The sequence below is a fragment of the Pseudorasbora parva genome, chromosome 11 (assembly GCF_024679245.1).
Source record: "Pseudorasbora parva isolate DD20220531a chromosome 11, ASM2467924v1, whole genome shotgun sequence".
In the NCBI taxonomy this organism is placed as follows: Eukaryota; Metazoa; Chordata; class Actinopteri; order Cypriniformes; family Gobionidae; genus Pseudorasbora; species Pseudorasbora parva.
In genome coordinates, this window is record NC_090182.1 from 41,106,132 (window position 1) to 41,127,170 (window position 21,039).

At 38.7% G+C, this 21,039-nt stretch overlaps 1 protein-coding gene across 1 annotated transcript in view; it reads left to right on the forward strand.

The window, feature by feature from the left end:
* The window catches only part of gfra4b (GDNF family receptor alpha 4b), a 118,868-nt gene that overhangs the window by 67,844 nt on the left and 29,985 nt on the right, over positions 1–21,039 (forward strand). The window lies entirely within an intron of this gene.

Consider the following 21,039-nt stretch of genomic DNA (forward strand, 5'->3'; position numbering starts at 1 on the left):
CAATATATAAAAATAAATAAAGAGCCACTGCTATATATATATATATATATATATATATATATATATATATATATATATATATATATATATATATATATAGAGAGAGAGAGAGAGAGAGAGAGAGAGAGAGAGAGAGAGAGAGAGAGAGAAGCATTTCATTCAGTAGCATTTTGATTTATATGTTTAATGTGTATTATCGTGTTATTTTGAACATTATTTTACACACAATTTTCACAAGAAAGGCTTTTTTTCACTTGATTCTGCTTCTTTTTTGTCTGTGTTTTGATTTAGAGATTATGTACCCTTTCAGAAGATGCATAATTTCGCCACCTACCGTATAATAGTGAAAACATGGATTGCTGGAAATTCTATTAACTTCTATTAGCGTTTTTAAAAAAAAAGTTGCCAGCCACCGCCAGGTTTTTTTTTGACAATTTTCACAAAGATTGAATAGCCCATAGAATATTTAGTTTAATGAATATCTGAGCATGCAATATACAAAAATAAAGAGCTGTCCCCCTTCTTTAAAAAATAATAAGAAAAAAAACGTTTTATTCTAGCTTCATGCATTCCTTTTTATCAACACGTATTGAATAAAGGTACGTTTCATAAAAAAAGCAGCATTTTATATGCAAAGCTGAGAAAATCACGTTTTTGTAAAAGATCAGATTCAGAGCGATGATCAAACAGATGGAGTAGATCAATTTCATCAACACTCTTAATGCTTGCTCATCCTGTAGCTGGTCCTGGGTCCACATTTCATTCAGTAATATTAGATAGTTTTGATTCATATGCTGTTTAATGATGATGATCACGTTATTTTACATATGCATATGATCACTTGTTTTACTGCATCTTACTCGCGTGTGTTTTGATCAAGAGATTCAGTACTAATTCAGAAGATGTGCAATAGTGCCCCCTAGCGTCTGACATTGAAAACACAGAAACACAGAAAATTCTGTGTTTGGCCTTGAAGCGTTTTCTCACAAATAACGAAACATTCCATGTTTGGCAGGGAAAGAGTTAATGGTGAGGGAAGACTAAACATGAATTACAGTGCAACAAAGTTACATTTTTTACTTAAATAAAATGAGCACTGCATAAATTATAGTTAAAAATAGAGTAATCCTTATTAAAGCTACAAAAGTAACTGTTGCGCTTTAATGTTAGTATCACAGCAGCAGGTTTATTAGGCTGCTGTCACTTTACGGTGTGCATGCGTTAACTCGTCAACGTTGACAGCACTAAAATGTACACATTTATATACATGTTGTCATTAACAACCAGGCAGTAGACTGATGTGTCACAAATCTAAAATATACATAATAGTGTTCCATTTGTCTTCCTCGTCCCATGGTGAGTTCCATTTTTCCTCCTGTCAATAAAACAATAATGACAATAATGGAAACTGACAATAATGTAAAAATGTGTACCTTGAATGCAATGTAAGTCGCTTTGGATAAAAGCGTCTGCCAAATGCATAAATGTAAATGTAAATGTAAAACGAAACCACTTGCCACCATTGTGAACCTAACTGCTGCTGGTGTCACCTTTCCAGTTTGCCCTCCTTGATTCTGGGTCAGCTGGCAACTTCAGCTCAAGCTCAAGAACACCGCTACGCCATCCCCCTACAAGATTCACTTTGTAACGGGCAAACCTCTTAGCCGAAGACAACTTCGTGCCATCCAAGCGGGTATCCTGCATATGCAGCAGCAGCATCTACTGGTCCTGGAGGAATCCACCGCTGACATGATCTTAGGGTGCACCCATGGTTGGAGCAGCACAATCCTGTTCACTCATGGATAACCGATGAGGTCTTGAAGTGGGGAGAAAGCTGCTTCCCGAACTGCTTCTCTGCTCTCCCTGTACCCTCCACTCCATGTCACAAAGATCTATCAGTCTGTACTACATCCATCGAGAGTCTGGTTGAGAATTTTTGGTGGAGATTCCTCCCTGCTACACCTGCTTTAGCTACATCTTCTGCCCCAAGCAAGCCTCCAAGCTGCGTCATCGATCTGCTTCCAGGTGAGTCATTGACCCATGTAAAGATTGACCTACTTTTACTAATGGAGGAGAAGGCCATGGAAGAATACATCTAGGAGGCACTCGATCAAGGATATATCTGTCTGTCTACTTCCCCTGCTGCTTCCAGCTTTTTCTTTATGGCTAAGAAGGACAGAGGCGTGTGGCCCTGCATCGAATATTGAGCCCTTAACAAGATTACTGTGAAATTCCACTATCCCCTTCCTCTCTTACAATCAGCGCTGGACATCTCTGTGGTGCCACTGTTTTCATCAAGTTGGCACTATGAATATCTCATCATGCCATATGGACTGGTCAGTGCCCCCTCTGTATTCCAAGACTTTATACATGAGGTACTCCAGGAGTTCCTCCACAGGTCTGTGTTGGTATACATCGATAACGCCCTGGTACGTCCTAGCTACGTCTTCTGCCCCAAGCAAGCCTCCAAGCTGTGCCATCGATCTGCTTCCAGGTGAGTCAGTGACCTGTGGAAAGATATACCTACTTTCACTAATGGAGGAGAAGGCCATTGAAGAATACATCCAGGAGGCACTCGATCAAGGATATATCTGTCTGTCTACTTCCCCTGCTGCTTCCAGCTTTTTCTTTATGGCTAAGAAGGACAGAGGCTTGTGGCCCTGCATCGAATACTGAGCCCTTAACAAGATTACTGTGAAATTCCACTATCCCCTTCCTCTCGTACCATCAGCGCTGGACATCTCTGTGGTGCCACTGTTTTCATCAAGTTGGCACTATGAATATCTCATCATGCCATATGGACTGGTCAGTGCCCCCTCTGTATTCTAAGACTTCATACATGAGGTACTCCAGGAGTTCCTCCACAGGTCTGTGTTGGTATACATCGATAACGTCCTGGTATGCTCCCAGAGGTCCTGCAACGCCTGAGGGAGTTCCAGCTGTACCTTAAGGCAATGCTTCGTCCACCAAACTTCAGTGCAGTTCCTTGGGTACAACATCGATAGCAGTGGCATCCGGGGAAGGTGGAAGCCATCCAGAACTGGTCCACACCGACAAATATCAAAGAGCTCCAGAGATTACTAGGATTTGCTCATTTCTACCATAGTTTCAATCAGAATTTACTCACCTCCTACACAATATCATTAGTATCTCAGAGATGCAAAGCGACTCAATCCACGGCAGGCCCGCTGGACATTATTCTTCACCAGGTTCGATTTCACCATCTCCTATCATCCTGGACCAACGAATGTAAAAGCAGACACTCTTTCCCATCTCTATAGGCCCAAAGAAGGTACCAAGGATTCGAAGCCCATTCTCCCAGAGAAATCTCCTGTTCGTAAGTCCCATCACCTGGTCAGAGGAGACCTTGCCCTCCTCCAATACCTCCACAAACACTCCACCAGGTTGCCCACCAGGTTTGTAGTACATCACACGGACACGGCGCACTCCCTTCATCCACACGTCCCACACGTCATTGGGCACTTGCCACCCAGGAGTTAATGAAACCCTCTCGCTGCTGAAGGAGGACTTCTGGTGGCCTAACATGACATCCGCTGTCAGAAGGTATGTGAGGGGTTGCAAGAAATGCGCCATCCTCTGTCCATTTCCAACCTAGGAGTTGTCTTCATCACCGACCTTCCAGCTTCTGACAAATGTACCTGTATCCTCATAGTCATTGATAGATTCTCCAAGTCATGTAGTCTGATTAAGTTGAAAGGACATCCCACAGCCATGGAAACAGCCTAATTTCTGTTCAACAAGGTCTTCAGATACTCTGGAATTCCTGAGGATATCATATTGGAAAGTAATTTCCAGGGTTTGGAATTCCTTCTTTTCACTTAGCCTCTCCTCTGGATATCATCCCCAAACAAGCAGGCAGATGGAAAGGAAAATCAAAGAGATTGCTTGATTCCTCCGTACCTTTTGTCACGGCCACCAGGACTCCTGGAACCAGTTCCTGGGTTGGGCCAAGTATGCACAGAATTCCCTACATCAGCCTACCACCGGTCTCGCTCCCAGCCAGTGCGTACTTGGTCACCACCACCCATTTTTCCCCTGATATGGGGAACCATCGGATGCCCCAGCGATTGACTACTGGTTCCGGGAAAGCGAGAGGGTCTGGGATGCCACACACCATCAGTTTCTATGGGCCTTGCGCAGATGTAAGATGACAGCCAACCTTTGTCGCTCCAACCTGCGCTCCAGTTACCAACCTGGACAGAAGGTCTGGCTGTCCACCAGGTACATCAGGATGTGTCTGCAATGCAGTAAGCTAAGTCCCAGTCCCACAGCTTGTGTGAGCCTCCATCAATCCAGTTCTATCTCCAGCAATCAATCCAATTCTATCTCCAGCCTGCTTCACCTGCAAGTACAAAGACGGTGTTACTCAGACTCCCACAAAATTCAAGATCACGCACCTGCACTTCTGTTCTTCAGTGGCAGTGGCTCAGTGCTTAATGTAGGTTGGTTATGAAAAAGAAGGTTGGTGGTTACATCCCCGGTTCCACCTGGCCAAGTGTCGAGGTGCACTGCAAAAAAAAAAAAAAAAAAAAAATATTAGTATTTTTGTCTTGTTTCTAGTCTATATATATATATTTTTTTTTTTTTTGCTATAGTCTATATATATATATATATATATATATATATATATATATATATATATATATATATATATATAATATATATATATATATATATATATATATATATATATATATATATATATATATATATCTTTTGCTGCTGCAAAGGGTAGGGGGGTTTCCTATCCCTGTGCGTTGAGCCGACCAGATGAACCAGTTGTTTCCAGTGCTGACGGTCTTGTGCCAGCTGCTCTGCCTCCTCCACAGCAACTCCAGGTGGAGGTCACCTGCTAGGAAGTTAAGCCATCGGGTGCGGGGTTTGCCTCATGGTCGTCTCCAGCCTGTGGCTCTTGGATCAAACTGGAGAATGGCTCTCGTCGGATGGTCAGGAGGGAGGCAGAGGAGATGGCCAAACCAGCGGGTGCGACGTTGCGCAGCTAGGTATGATGCTCTGGGCTGGCACGTGCGGGCTCTGAGCACTTGATTGGAAACCCGCGGGGGCCACCTGATGTTCTTGATGGTTCTGAGAGCCCTACTATCAAAGCCATCTAATCTTGCAGCCAGTGTCTTATTTAAGGGCCAAGTCTACGAGCCATAAAGCAGGATGGAGCGTACTGCTGAGTTGTAAATCCGAAGCTTCATCTTGCGTGAGATGGTCTGATGCTGCCAGAGTGGTTTCCAGAGAGACTGCAGGGCTGACACAGCCAGGGCTTTTCTGTGGGTAATCTCGGGTTTTAGGTCCCCATTGTCTGTCACTATGGATCCCAGATACACAAAGTTCTTGACAGGCTCTACAGTTTCATTGCCAAGCTGCAGGGGGGTGGTTGCGGTTCGTCACCAACGTACATGAACTTGGTTTTCGTCCAGCTCACCTGGAGGCCAAGCTTCTCAGCCTCTTCAGTGTATATGCCCAGTGCGTCTCTCAGCTGGCTGTAGGACGTGCTGAACAGGATGGTGTCGTCAGCATACTCAAGATCAGTTAGGGTGTAACTACCGAGGGGCACTCCGGGGACCCGCTCACAAACCCTAGACATCAGGTGACCAATGATGCAGTTGAAGAGGTCGGAAGAGAGTCACATCTAAAAATTCTTAAAACAAGAAGTATTTACTAGACAAGCCAAAGTAATTGTCTTGTTTTGGAGGGAAAAAAACTAAAAATTAAGAGAGTTTTTGCGTAAAATAAGCAAAATTATCTGCCAGTGGGGTAAGTAAAATAAACAGAAAACAAGATTATTTTGCTTACCCCACTGGCAGATTATTTTGCTTATTTTACGCAAAAACTCTATTAATTTTGAGTTATTTTTTCCCCAAAACAAGACAATAATTTTTCCTTTTCTAGTAAATGTTTCTTAATGTAAGAATTTTTAGAAATTTTGACTAGAAACAAGACAAAAATACTAAGTAAAGAAAGCATTTTTTGCTGTGTGTCCATGAGCAAGACACCTAACCCCAGCTGCTTCCGACAAGCTGGATGGTGCCTTGCATGACTGACACCACCTTTGGAATATGAATGAGTGAATGAATGGGTGAATGTGAGGCAATATGTAAAAGCGCTTTGGTGGCCATGGGTCTGGAGAAAGTGCTATATGAATGCAATACATTTCAATCTGGTTTTTCAATAAACATCACTAACCTGCATTCTTTGTCCCTGTCCCTTCTGTTATGTAACAATTTCTATTTAGATAAAGGTTGCCAACTTTATGTACTTGGCTAAAGTGAGATTTTGATGATGTAAATCACATGTGCCAGTTTGGCATGTGGTGAATGAAACATAGCTGCCTGGTTGATCTTTACAAAAAAAGTCAAATTCCATACAGTTAAATTAATTGAAAAACTAATATTAAATTTATTTTTGTATACTGTACATTGTGTACCAAAATGTGTTGTTATATGTGTTGTGCTGTGTGTGTATATATATATATATATATATATATATATATATATATATATATATATATATATATATATATATATATATATATATATATAGAAACATCGGGTTAATGAAACCAGATATTGAAAATTGTCTGTTTGTTACATTGTCTTCTTGACAGGCTTGTTATGATCAATAGTTTTCTGAAATGGATATATGCACATCAATTTGAATGCGTAATGTACAGAATAAAGAGAATATAACAGTTATGTGCTGGGGAAATCATCTTTCAAGTGCGTCAATCTCTGTCAGCACCTGACTGCAGTAACTGGACCACAATAACACTGCATGTTTGACCTCTGGTAAAGAACTCTCATGTCTATCTTGGGTTTTGCACTTTACCCAATATAGTCTGCTTTTTGTCCTCTTCCAAAAACAATTTTGTCTCATTCTTTCCAGTACTCTTTATAGAAAGATATTTTCTATTTGCCCAGATTCTAGATGCTTTAGACCAGACCAATCGAGAATATCTGTGCTGGAAGTCATTTGTTGATGCATAGAGATTGTTGCATTTGTGTTGTCTTTTTATTTAGTGTGAGAGCATGACTGTGTGTGTCTCACATCAAATTCATGGCAGCTGGCAACTAAATTACACTCATAAATGCCTCATGGTTGAGTGTGAGTCAGTTATGTGAACTCAGTAACAGCTCTGAGCATTTCTGATTCAAACGGCTAAATCACAAGTTATGTTTTTGTGAACCTGACTCATTAAAAAGAACCAGGTCATAAGAACAGGACATAACGGCTCGTGCTGTGTTTTTGTTGCCTGCTGAAAACATTGGTGCAAAATGATTTCCAAATTGCATATAAAACCACATGAATGCCCACAAAGCTTAACTGACTGAATCCCTGAATTACACGTTACCTATAAAGAAGTCATTTGAGTAAGTGGAAACAGTGAGTGTTATTGTCTTTAGAATCTGATTAGTTTGTGCTAACTCTGAAATCAGACTTGATCAATAAATCCCACGTGGGGTTGGATCAGATATCGGTCAACAAGCACATGCGGATTTGAGACAATAATTATCAGGACTGAGGTAGACACAGACTGTGGAATTGTACCATTCATTTATAAAACCACAGGCCCACTTAGGGGTCTCTTGAACAACAGGTTACCCTTTTTAGGTCAATACAACCCATGCTGTGCAATTTTGCTTCACACTTTCCACAATGGACAGGGCACCATGGCTTATGTGTGTGTGTATATGGGTGTGTGCATGTGTACAAAAATACAGAAGCAAAAAGCTATGATTTGCTGGTTGGAAGCCCATACACTCTAAATAATGCTGGGTTGTTTTTTAACCCAAAATGCTGGGTTGAGATTGTTGGGTAATTTTTGTTTGTTTATCTGTTCACATTTTAAACACCATTGGGTAGTTTCAAATTTCCAGTTGTTGGGTTAAACCCGAGGGGTCGCAATGCTTGGTTGATTCTACCCAGCGCTTGGTTGTTTCATGTGGTTCGTTAAATTCGTTCCCAGACTGTCATTTTGAAAGGACAAAGCAAGAGGCAAAGCCAATGGTTACAGATGTTTTAAGATAAGTTAATATAATGTTTTCGTTAATAATCATTTTAGCATAATTATATATATTTTTTCTTCTTTGCGGCAACAATTGCTTAAGCTTACATGACTATTAACTGTTAACTATAGGCGACAAAATTTCACCTCAGAATCCGATTGAATGTAACGTTATTGACTCACATATCCATGTTAGTTTAGGTATGTGAAACTATAGATTAATACAGTTTGTAATTATTAACACATAACCATGATCCCCTTACTAAAATTAACCATGGTTTTATGTAGGGATGTCACAAGTATCGGTACTTCGGTACCAAGTACATACTGAAATTTAAAAAATGTGACGATAGCCTACCAGCATTTCTGTTATCAGCATATTCGGTCTCCACAGCTGCGATCAGTCGCATCACGTCAGTGTTTATCTAAGCGTGGGGCTCCAGACTGTAGCCAAATGTATACCATTGTCTGTGAATATTAAATACTGTTTAAATATTACTCTTGTTCGATTTAACGTGAAGAAATGTACAGAATATTTGTGTGTTGTACCCTTTGACAAGCATTAAAAATTATTATTTTATCAGTCTAAACATGTATTCTTCATTGGAGAAATTATAAGAACAACCCAGCAAGAATAACCCAGAATAGCAAATCCATTAGTGGTACAAATTTACTATATTTTGGGTTTTCTCAAAAGCCTAGCCTGCTGGGTTGAAATACCACTGGGTTAATATTCATGTTCTGTCCAGTATTTACCCAGCGCTGAGTTGCCAATTGGGTTGTTTTTATCTCAGCAATTTTTAGAGTATAAGCTTTAATGTGCCGTGAATGACAATTATGAACTAAGAGAGTGACTGTAGAAGGTGAAGTGTTTTTGATTGGTTGAATTGCCTTTATATGTACTGTGAAACTTAGAATGGCTTTGTGTTTTATATTTAAACGTGAAGGCTTTGTGGCTGCAATGATGTTAGGCTTCAACTTTAGCTTTAGCAGGTTTTTAACACTAATATGACATTTGTTGCTTTCAAGAATATTGTTTCAGCGCTAAAATGTAAGTGTGAATTACAAGATAACACATGAAAGCTGTGGTTACACAAGGTCTTGGTTAAGCCCTGGCTTATTTTGAAGAAAGTACTCACTCTGACAAAGATAAAAGCACCATATGTCTTCTGAAGACATGATTTTTAGTATTTTGAAAATCTTGATCAATGGCATCCCAGAAAGTAATTTTGCTTTTAAAAGACATCTAATAGATGTCCAAACACAGCCATGTGACGTCTACACTTAAATAAGGGCTGTCAGTGAAAATTTAATAGATGTCTAACCAAAGACCGAGAATAGACTAGTCATCTAGAACATGAACATGTCAAAGAAGTGAAGACAGACACCTTGTAATCACTGTTGACTAACTTGTTATTTTGGCAAAAACAACATGTAACCGAATTCTACATTCATTTCAAGACAAAATGTCACGTTAGCTAACAAATAGTATTAGATTATATGACTTGACAGCTAACGTCACATTTTCACCTTCACACATCTTTTTCCACTCGCCTACCTAAGCAAAACGCCTTTCTAACTGAGCATCTTAAAAGAGATCGCATGAATAGGCATTCACGGGATCCCGACAGACAGAGAACATATTAGAAATCCTGAAGAGTATGAAGGACACATATTGAGTAAAAAAACACCCTTTATTCAATGATACACACAACATATTAGTTTCAGAAAACATCTTTGTTGAAATCGTTGTGGTTGTTTTGTTTGCACTTCAATTTGTTGCACTTCAAATCTTGAAATGTTCCGGGTTCATAATAAGTTAAACTGTGTTGCCAGCAGAAATGTGCAGCTCTTTTTGTGTTGTTGTTTATCAATTATATTAATTCTTCTGCAAAAAAAAAAAAAAAAAAGTGGCTGCTTTTGTAATTTAAGTGGGAGAATTTTTCGGTAGCACTTTACAATACAGATGCACTAATGTACATTATTTCACGCTTAACTAATACAGAGATAATTATGAGATAATATATGAGTCATGATGAAGAACTAAACCATTCATTAATGATTACTGCATCAGCAACTAATGAAGAGGCAGTCAGATTTAAGGGTTAGTTCACACAAAAATTTAAATTATCCTATAATTTACTCACCCTCAAGTCATCCTAGGTGTATATGATTTTCTTCTTTCAGCCAAACACAATCAACGCTACATAGAGTTATATATAAAAATATCCTGGCTTTTTCAAACTTTATAATGGAAATAAATGGTATCAGTTTTTTGAAGCCCAAAAAAGCACATCCATCCATCATAAAAGTTATCCATTCAGCTCCAGGGGGTTAATAGAGGCCTTTATTCCGTCGAGTTCCGGCGGAAGAGTGAACTCTGACCTGATGCATGAAGTAGGACGGAGTAGCATAAGCTTTGGTCTCACGTTTCAAATAAATAGGGCCGGGTAACAAACCCAAGCTCCACTGACATTTCTCTTTAAATATTCTCGTTTTAGACTTGTAATTCTTGACTGGTGTTTTGTTTTGCTCTCTCCTCTGCGCTCCTGTGTTCATAAATACATCATGGGATGGATCAGAGGCCACTCTTCGGCAGGAACTAGCCTCACATATGCCTTGTACGGCCTTTACATGCTGATGACATGAGCGGTTAATAACTAACTTTGCACACACATTTAGTTTGTGATTTTATAGTTTGATATTCACAAATCGACTTTATGCAATATGTCAATGAATTCATCACAATTTATTGCATATATTGGATATTTTCTGATAAAGCCCCCTAATTAAGGCACTTAAACACCCGTTGTATTTGGCTTTAACCCTGCAACAATTCATGCTTGTATTGCTGTGATGGTAGGGAAATTCTTTCTAATGAAAATTATGGTCAGTTATTAGGAACATGAATTGTACATTTTATGTTGTTTTCTTAGTTCAAAGCTTCTCATTATAAAAGTACTTTTTACAGAATGCTAAATTAACATGGTTGAAATTGTTTCATTTAACTTTTCTTCCTTGGTCCATTTTTATTTTTTAATTTTGTTGTTTGACCTTTATTTGCTGCTTGTTTCACATAGAGCTACCTTCATTTGTATGTGTAAATATTTTATATTTTTTTATATATGTTTTTTACAAATTGGGGTTATTATTTTTTACTAAAACTATTAAATACACTTCTGTTAATTGAAATAAAGCTAAAATAAAATATAAATATATGAAAAATGTAAAATGTTGCATTGGTAATGAACCGAAATAAGTTTAATTTTAAACACTAACATTTTTATGTGAAATACAAATAAATGAAACCTAAACAAATTATTAACATTAAAACAAAAAATATAAAAATGTGCTAATAAAACAAAGCTAATTAAAAATCTCAATAACATGAATACAGTCTAATGCCAGCACTCTTTTATTTATATTTGTTGCTGGTCAACACAATTTTCAACTCCAAATACTTCTTACGAAGTCACTTCTTCATTGCCAGGGCGGTGTGTTTGTTTGGGATCATTGTCATGCTGAAAGACTCAGCCACGTTTCATCCTCAGTGCCCTTGCTGATGGAACAAGGTTTTTTTTCAAAATCGCAGGATAAATGGCTCCATTCATTCTTACACGCATCAGTCATCCTGGTCCCTTTGCAGAAAAACAAAGCATGATGTTTCCACCCCATGCTTCATAGTAGGTATGGTGCAACTCAGCATACTTTCTCCTCCAAACAGGAGAAAGAATGAAATAACTTTTTTTTACCAAAAAGTTATATTTTGGTTTCATCTGACCATATGACATTCTCCCAATCCTCTTCTGGATCATCCAAAAGCTCTCTAGCAAACTTCAGACAGGCCCGGAAATGTACTGGCTTAAGCAGGGGGACACATCTGGCACTTCAGGATTTGCATAGTGTGTTACTGATGGTAGCCTTTGTTACTTTTGGTAGCAGCTCTCAGCAGGTCATTCACTAGGTCCCCCCTTGTGGTTCTGGGAACTTTGCTCACCGTTCTTGTGATCATTTTGACCCCATGGGGTGAGATCTTGAGGGAGATTATCAGTGGTCTTGCATTGCTTCCATTTTCTAAAAAATGCTCCCATATATGATTTTCTTCCAAGCCTGGTGCAGGTCTACAATTTTGTTTCTGGTGTCCTTTGACAGCTCTTTGGTCTATGCCACAGTGGAGTTTGGAGTCTGACTGTTTGAGGTTGTGGACTGGTGTCTTTTATACTGATAACGAGTTCAAACAGATGACATTAATACTGGTAATGAGTGGAGGACAGAGGAGCCTCTTAAAGAAAAAGTTACTGGTCTGTGAGAGCCAGAAATCTTGCCTTTTTTGTAAATACTTATTTTCCACCATCATTTGCAAATAAGTTATTTAATTTTCACACAAAATCTGGGCTTGATTTGGTTGTTCTAAAGGTGTGTAAAACATTTTTTTTTTTACCGTTTAAGTCCCTCAGGGTCAGATTGACCCCACATTGAAAATGAATGGGAAAATGTAAAAAAAAAAAAAATTCATTTTGTTTGTCAAAACAAAATAAACTAAATCCAGTATAAATCTGAAAATTTCAACATTTATATCAAGGTCTGGTCCTAGAGCATAAACACAAAGTGGAACAAACTTTCTATCTCATAAACACACACACACACACACACACACACACACACACACACACACACACACACACACACACACACACACACACACACACACACACACACACACACACACAAACACACACACAAATGTGACTGCAACAGAGAGTATTTTTATTGAAAATGGCAAATAAAATAAACAAAAAATTTCCATTCATAAATGAAGAACTAATACACTCAAAAAAATTACTCTTTGAATGCACATTAAAAAAATCATGGAAAGTATTTCCACATGATTAACTCTATTTCAGCATTATACAATTCTGTTATTCCAATTTAATGTAGTTACGTTGGGTCAACCTAATTTATTAAGGTTGATTAAACTTTATTTACTAAATTTACTATGGTTGGGCACAGCTTGATTTAATAATGTCAGCTCAACTACACAAATTTGTTGTAATCTTGTTGTATTAGCTTAAAATCATTTAGTCAAAACTACAAAAAAAAAAAAAATCATTTTTTGGCCATATTTATTCTATGGGAACTGCGTCACATGAATTAGTTTTCTTTATTTCTATAAAAACTATTAGTCAACAACACTTGATCACTTGCTAATTGTAACATGCGAGTAATAATCAAGTAAAGCATTTCTCATCACTGACATTAGCACAGTTTCAGCTCATTGAGAACAACACACCTTAACAACAAGGTCTACATTTCACCATAATGGTAACCTCAAAAAAAAATCAACACAGCATAACACAACTTTTAAATGTCCAATATAACTGTCAAAAATAACATCAAACATTTTCAGGTCTTTCCTTTCACTAAAAAACACATTAAACAGCACTTCATTTCAACATTTATTCTCCTGAGACATCCCTATGCAAAGCATGCTGGGAAATCTACATTTATATCAAAGTCTGGTCCTAGAGCATAAACACAAAGTGGAACAAACTTTCTATCTCATACACACACACGTACACACACACAAACACACACATATATGTGACTGCAACAGAAAGTATTTTTATTGAAAATAAAATAAACAAAAATGGCATAAATCTGAAAAATTTTCATACATAAATGAAGGACTAATACTAGAGCACAAATGCAATATGGAGCAAACATGTTCACTCACACATGCGCAGGCACGCACACAGGTGTATGGGGCATTTTTTAGATTTTAGCAATGAATGGGAAACTGTAAAAAATGCTTTTTTCCCCACTTTGTTTGTAAAAAAAAAAAAAAAATCTACTAAATCAAGTAGAAATCTGAAAATTTCTACATTTATATCAAGGTCTAGTCCTAGAGCATAAACACAAAGTGGAACAAACTTTCTATCTCATACACACACACGCACACACACACACACACACACACACACACACACACACACACACACACACACACACACACACACACACACACACACACACACACACACACACAAACATACTTCTTCACTCCTGTTTATTACTGTTTATTGGTGCTGTTATTTTGTTTTCTTTTTTATTGTGTTCGTTTTATTTACTTTTCTAAAATTAATTTCTTGTTCTAAAAAATAAATAATTTGAAATAAATAATTTTCTGAAATAAATATGTGATTACAGTCTTTTAGTGGCAACTTGTAACATTTCTGCAAATGTATAATTTGCAAAAGCAAATAATTCTAAATAATTAATAGAACAACAAAAATAAATACAAATATACAGATTTTTAATGTATTTTAGAATGTTTAAATATATATTTACAAAATAAATATACATAAAAACCCAAAAATATACATAAAATTGTGAGAAGTTGAAGTATCAAGAAAAATGAAGTGAAAGTGAGATGAGCCCATATATGGACCCCTAGTGGACAATGTGGTCATTGCACTTTATATCTTACATTTTAAATACTAATGTTTTTCGACAAACCTGCAGATGGCAGTATTCTATCCCTAACACATAGAGCAATGTCCAAAAACAATTTAGATTTAATTAAAATCATCATTTAAGTTAGCCTAGAAATCTAGACGCACCCTAGCGGCAGCAAATCTAATCTGCCCGTGAGTGTCGTCTAGCAACTCTCAATACCCTTCTGAACTCTTGCCGGGCCAATCACATCGTGTATAGAGTCGGTGGGCGGGGCCATAATGACGACGGCCGAGTTGCGTTTGCGTGCTTCTAGTAAACACAGAAACTGACGAACGGCGGCGGTCTTTCAAATCAGCTTTGACCGCGACTCTGAAAGACTTGGAGTTAAGCTTTTCTCTGAGAAAAGAACAAAGAACGGCACTGAAGTCATTCTTAAAAAGGGAAGATGTGTTCGGAGTTTTGCCGACCGGATACGGCGAAAGTTTAATCTATCAACAAGCTCTGCTTCACCTTCGTTGCTCTGGTTTGGTTGGTGTAGCGCTATCCTATCGCGTGCAGAGGGAGTTTGAAAGACAATCGTTTATCCCGCCCCTCGGATCGAGCCCTGTCTATGGTGAGTTTCCAGACCAAACATCTTGATGTGGGTCTGGCTTGTCAGGCTACATTTAAGTGATTTTTTCATAAAAAAAATTTGTTTTCCATGAGCCAATTTATGGCATAGTTAAGAAATTGTGCAGTAAAAAATTACAAAATATCCACAAAAACACAGCATAAATGTATAGATGAGATGTAAATAAAAAAAAAATATATATATATATATATATAGTTTGCCATATAATTTTTTTATATTTCCTTATGCAATAGTAAAAGTTTGGGGTCTATCTGACCCCAAGGGACCTAAACGTAAACCCTACTTGAGGGACGATCTTAATACATGTTAGACATGGTCAAATGCTAGATTTATTTAAATGTGAAATTTGAAAACGTTAATAACTATATGTTAATAATAAAACGTAAATATTAGTGACCTTACATATTCAGATACAATTATTTCAGTCATTGTTTAAAAACAAGCTCACTTTAAAAAAAAAAAAAAACTTGCTGGCTAGCGTTAGTGCGATCAGGGGAATAGTCCTGCCTCCAGCTAAGCCCCGCCCACTAAAACCATCACATTGCTTAGAAGAGTCTACATAATTAGAATATGACAAAAATGCACTCTGAAATGGTGGAGTAAAGTATTATATTATTGTATTTTTTAACATGTAAGTGTCACATTTCGAGAAACAAGTTCTAGGCCTAGCATTTATTTAAACAACTAGCCTAACTATAGTGAACAAAAATATAGATTGTAGTGATTGGTACTAGTGTCCCTGCTGTTTGGTAAAGTGATATTTAAGTTCCATGTGGTTGAGAGGGCAGGCCGATGGCAGTGACGTCTTCCACTGGTTGTGCTGGGTGACAATGCAGTGGGGAAAGGAGCTGAATCAGTTTCAACAGCCTTGGACACAAAGCTCTGTGGGTCCTTAACAATCTGGAACATGCAGACGAAGGAACCTTGAAGTGAAGGTTTGCTCTCCTGAGCTTAACCTTGATGCAAATGTCTGTTTTTTTTCCTGCCTCTCTGGGCCAGACACTCAGAACTTGGTCAGTTTGCTTTGGTCTCTCTGGCATGGAGACTCTGGACGTGCTGCAGCCTTTACTGTCTCGCTGGATGAAGACTATGAATGTAGTGTTTGTTAATGTAGTTTTCCTCACAGACTGGAGGCTCAGAATATGGTGATATCTGTTGCTGCCTCACAAGCTGTAGACTCAGATCACGGAGGCTCTCTGGACGAACCGGAGTATCAGAACAGAGCAGTGTCTCTGTTGAAGTCTCGCCTCTTATAAGACTGAGACCCAGATCTGCTTGATCTGTTTTTGTCTAACCTAAGTGTCTGTTGATAACTTTATCCCTGTCCAGTGAGGAGGAAATATTGTGCTTCTTCAGTTTGATGCTGTGATTGGCTGCTGGTTTCAGAGGGGGCACACACTTATGGCCCAACCTTCTTTCCCCTGTGGAACTCATTTGCATAAAGCACACAGTTAGAATTCTTCAAAGTGTCTTTAAAGTTTTACTGCATTTCTCATTTTCCAAACCACCACCAGAATACCATTGAATAACTCTAGCAATATTCTAAACAGATAGAGACCAAACATGATAGGAATAGATTAAACTGTCATGAATTCATTCATTTGTACATTAACATTTGAATCGTTGCACTAAAATAGCTGTGATTGAGAATACATATTTATCTGACTAAGTATGAAATGGATAGTTTGCATCAGTTTCCAAACATAGTTATGAATTAATTTGGATGGATCATTGTGATCTCTCTTTTCATCACCCATTACATCTGGAGGTCTTGGGGAATTTTGAACGGCAGTCCCAGGGCTAAACCTTAGGACTGTTAGTCTCAAGATGAGTGAAGGGCAGAAACGTCATGTGGCCCAATGAGAAATCCTGTCCTTCCCAGGCTTGGTACCAGAAGTAAAAAAAAAATGGTAAAATGAATGCATTTATATAGCGCTTTCAACAGACCAATAGCCATCCAAAGCGCTTTACATCTTACCTCAAATTCACTCACTCTATTTACATCTCACCTCAAATGGGCACCTCGACACTTGGTCAGGTGGAACTGGGGATCGAACCACCAAACCACCAATCTGGTTTGTAGACAACCTACTAGGGGTGACCCCGAATAGTCGAAGATTTCGATTTGATTTGACCACCGATCTCACAGTCAAATATTTGCGGGTGTTACGAAACTAGGATCATACCATTTTTGTCATACCATCACAACATCACACCCAAGCTTTGGACAACGGACACGAAGCTCAACTCCACGACACGTTTTTAAAATTCGAACACATTGTTTTCAATGTTTGTACACACAACTGGTTTTCGGCGCCTGTCCGCCACAACTCAGGAAGTACAAGATACACCCATTGTGCAGCTCTTCTCTCAGAAGTCGATTCATAATTGAGCTCATGCATATATAATGTGTGTGTCCGGTGTGAGATACCCGAGACGCGGCGCTGAGGCCACCGACCCCCTTTAGGCATAATCGGCTTAAGAACGTGCATGTAAACATACTCAAAGTGTTCTTTTCTTCAGGTATTTTTTTTAGGTTTATTTATTAAAATGTTCTTTTATATATTTGTGTGATGTTCTGTATTTCAATCGCGGCTTTAAAATGTTATGAGAAAACGTTTTATGAATGCTTATCCACCTAAATAAGAAAGCAATTGTCAGTTCGTCTGTCAGTTGGCAGGCAGTTTTGATCGCTTTATTAAAAGTTATTGCTGTGTGCAGTGTGTAAAGGAAAATAAAAATAGTTTTACACTCCTGCTGACTATAGTGTCATGCCACTCCCAATCTCTTCACACACACACATACACTCACCTAAAGGATTATTAGGAACACCTGTTCAATTTCTCATTAATTAAATTATTTAATCAACCAATCACATGGCAGTTTCTTTAATGCATTTAGGCGTGTGGTCCTGGTCAAGACTCCAAACTGAATGTCAGAATGGGAAAGAAAGGTGATTTAAGCAATTTTGAGCGTGGCATGGTTGTTGGTGCCAGACGGGCCGGTCTGAGTATTTCACAATCTGCTGTTACTGGGATTTTCACGCACACCCATTTCTACGGTTTACAAAGAATGGTGTGAAAAGAGAAAAACATCCAGTATGTGGCAGTCCTGTGGGCGAAAATACCTTGTTGATGCTAGAGGTCAGAGGAGAATGGGCCGACTGATTAAAGCTGATTGAAGAGCAACTTTGACTGAAATAACCACTCGTTTCAAACCAAGGTATGCAGCAAAGCATTTGTGAAGCCACAACACGCTCAACCTTGAGGCGGATGAGGTACAACAGCAGAAGACCCCACCGGGTACCACTCATATCCACTACAAATAGGAAAAAGAGGCTACAATTTGCACAAGCTCACCAAAATTGGACAGTTGAAGACTGGAAAAGTGTTGCCTGGTCTAATGAGTCTCAATTTCTGTTGAGACATTCAGATGGTAGAGTCAGAATTTGGCGTAAACAGAATGAGAACATGGATCCATCATGCCTTGTTACCACTGTGCAGGCTGCTGGTGGGGGTGTAATGGTGTGGGGGATTGTTTTCTTGGCACACTTTAGGCCCCTTAGTGCCAATTGGGCATCGTTTAAATGCCACGGCTTACCTGAGCATTGTTTCTGACCATGTCCATCCCTTTATGACCACCATGTACATATCCTCTGATGGCTACTTCCAGCAGAATAATGCACCATGTCACAAAGCTTGAATCATTTCAAATTGGTTTCTTGAACATGACGATGAGTTCACTGTACTAAAATGGCCCCAACAGTCACCAGATCTCAACCCAAAAGAACAGTGGCTCCCAAACCTGTCCTGGAGGACCACCAGCCCTGCACATTTTGTATGTCTCCCTCATCAGACACACCCACTTCTCAGGTCTTGCCATCTCTACTAATAAGCTGTTGAGTTGGATCAGGGGAGTCTGATGAGGGAAACATGCAAAATGTGCTGGTGGTTATCCAGGACATGTTTGGGAACCACTGCAATAGAGCATCTTTGGAATGTGGTGGAACGGGAGCTTTGTGCCCTGGATGTGCATCCTACAAATCTCCATCAACTGCAAGATGATATCCTATCAATATGGGTAAACATTTCTAAAGAATGCTTTCAGCACCTTGTTGAATCAATGCCACGTAGAATTAAGGCAGTTCTGAAGGCGAAAGGGGGTCAAACACAGTATTAGTATGGTGTTCCTAATAATCCTTTAGGTGAATGTAGATGATTTGACTATCAGTCAACCATAGAAAGATTCGACAATTCTGATTCGAATGTGTAAATCCTTAGTCAGGGGCACCCCTACAACCTACATGAACCACTGTAGCCCTGAGGACTTCTTCTCACCCTCTAAGAGGTGTCTGACTGTTGTTCTAGAATCTTTATATGATGACAGTTTGTTTATGTTAGCCCACCAAGATCCTGTCAAAATGTAGGAAATCTTTGTCCGCTATTATGGACAGAGAGAGGCCAGCCATTACCTGGGCCCTGGAATGTTCTGTTCTCGACAAGATTTTACAGAGCATCTCAAACAAGCTGCATCATTTGAAGATGAAATGTAAACAATTACATAGCCACACACACACACACACACACACACACTGCTGTGTAACTATACTAAGCGTGATCTTTATGAGTGTCAGATTTTGTGTAATGAGGAAAAAATATGACATTCATCACGGCATGCAGTTCTAATCATTAGAGCAGAAATGATCATCACACATTACAGAAGCCAGTCTCAAGGGCCAATTGTTCAGGGTTTAACAAACAAGCTTTTTACTTCAATCCCATATGAATTATTTCAAACGCGTCTCCCTCATGGCCACAGCTTCCAGTCGTTAATGTAAATCTTGAATAAACAAAGAAAAGGAATAAATTACACATGCATCAGGAACTAAAGTTAAGAAAGTAGCGTCCCTCATTAATACGCGTCCTAGCCTGGTGGAAGGAGAACGGGATTGTTTAATTGAAATAATGAATTGTCTCGTTGTGTTTGGGTTGATCAAACTGTTGTTTTTTTATCAGACTATTCCCTCCCTAATCCAGCTCAGGCACTAATGTTGAACAATGCTCCAATAAGATATAGAAAGTCTCATTTTGCCCGCTGTCATGTTGATTTATTCTCATGTCTGCGGTCATGATACATTGCCTTCCCTGCCTCCACAAAACTCTCTGCATATGGTTACATCTGTCAGAGAGCCTTTGAGTTTTTTGGGTACAAAATATCAACCCACAGGTTCTGCTATTCCCGACTGAGGCAGGCTATCACCGACAAGCACACCGATGGATGAAAAGCCATGTCAAAGTCATGCAATGATGCTTTTCAACAGTGAGCCGTTCATTTACCTTTTCAGTCCAAAAATGTGGTTGTGATTTTACCTCTTCTTTAACGTTGTCAGTAGTTCAAAACACTTGTGCAAGCAAAAATCTGTTAGATGTTAAAATAATGCATTTTCTCATTTTGTTTGAATTTGGTTCAGAGTACTTTTCTCATGCAATTTAATCAGCGGATTAACAGATGGTGTTGCAACCTGTAGTATATTTTATGTATTTGTCTGCATGTCATTTCAGGAAATGTGTCACATCTTTTATTTTATGTAAATGCATTCATTCTGACTCTCAAAGCAATGCCAAGTTACATCTCCAGGATTAGAAGCTTATGGCGTTACTGACCTCATATCAAGTCATTTTGATTTTCCCAATTAATATGTGATGTATAAAATAAAGGCGAATGTGTTTGCTCATGCAAAATATGATATCGGTTGATTGGCTTAAATACATTCCATGCCTTCCTAAATTTGAATATTTTAATTCGCAAGATTTTGACTTTCCCAAAAGTATCCCAATCACATATTTGTCAGACATTTTCCCAACCTTTCTGACTATTTTAGTGCTGAATGACTGAAAGTTATTTACTTCTCAATTAC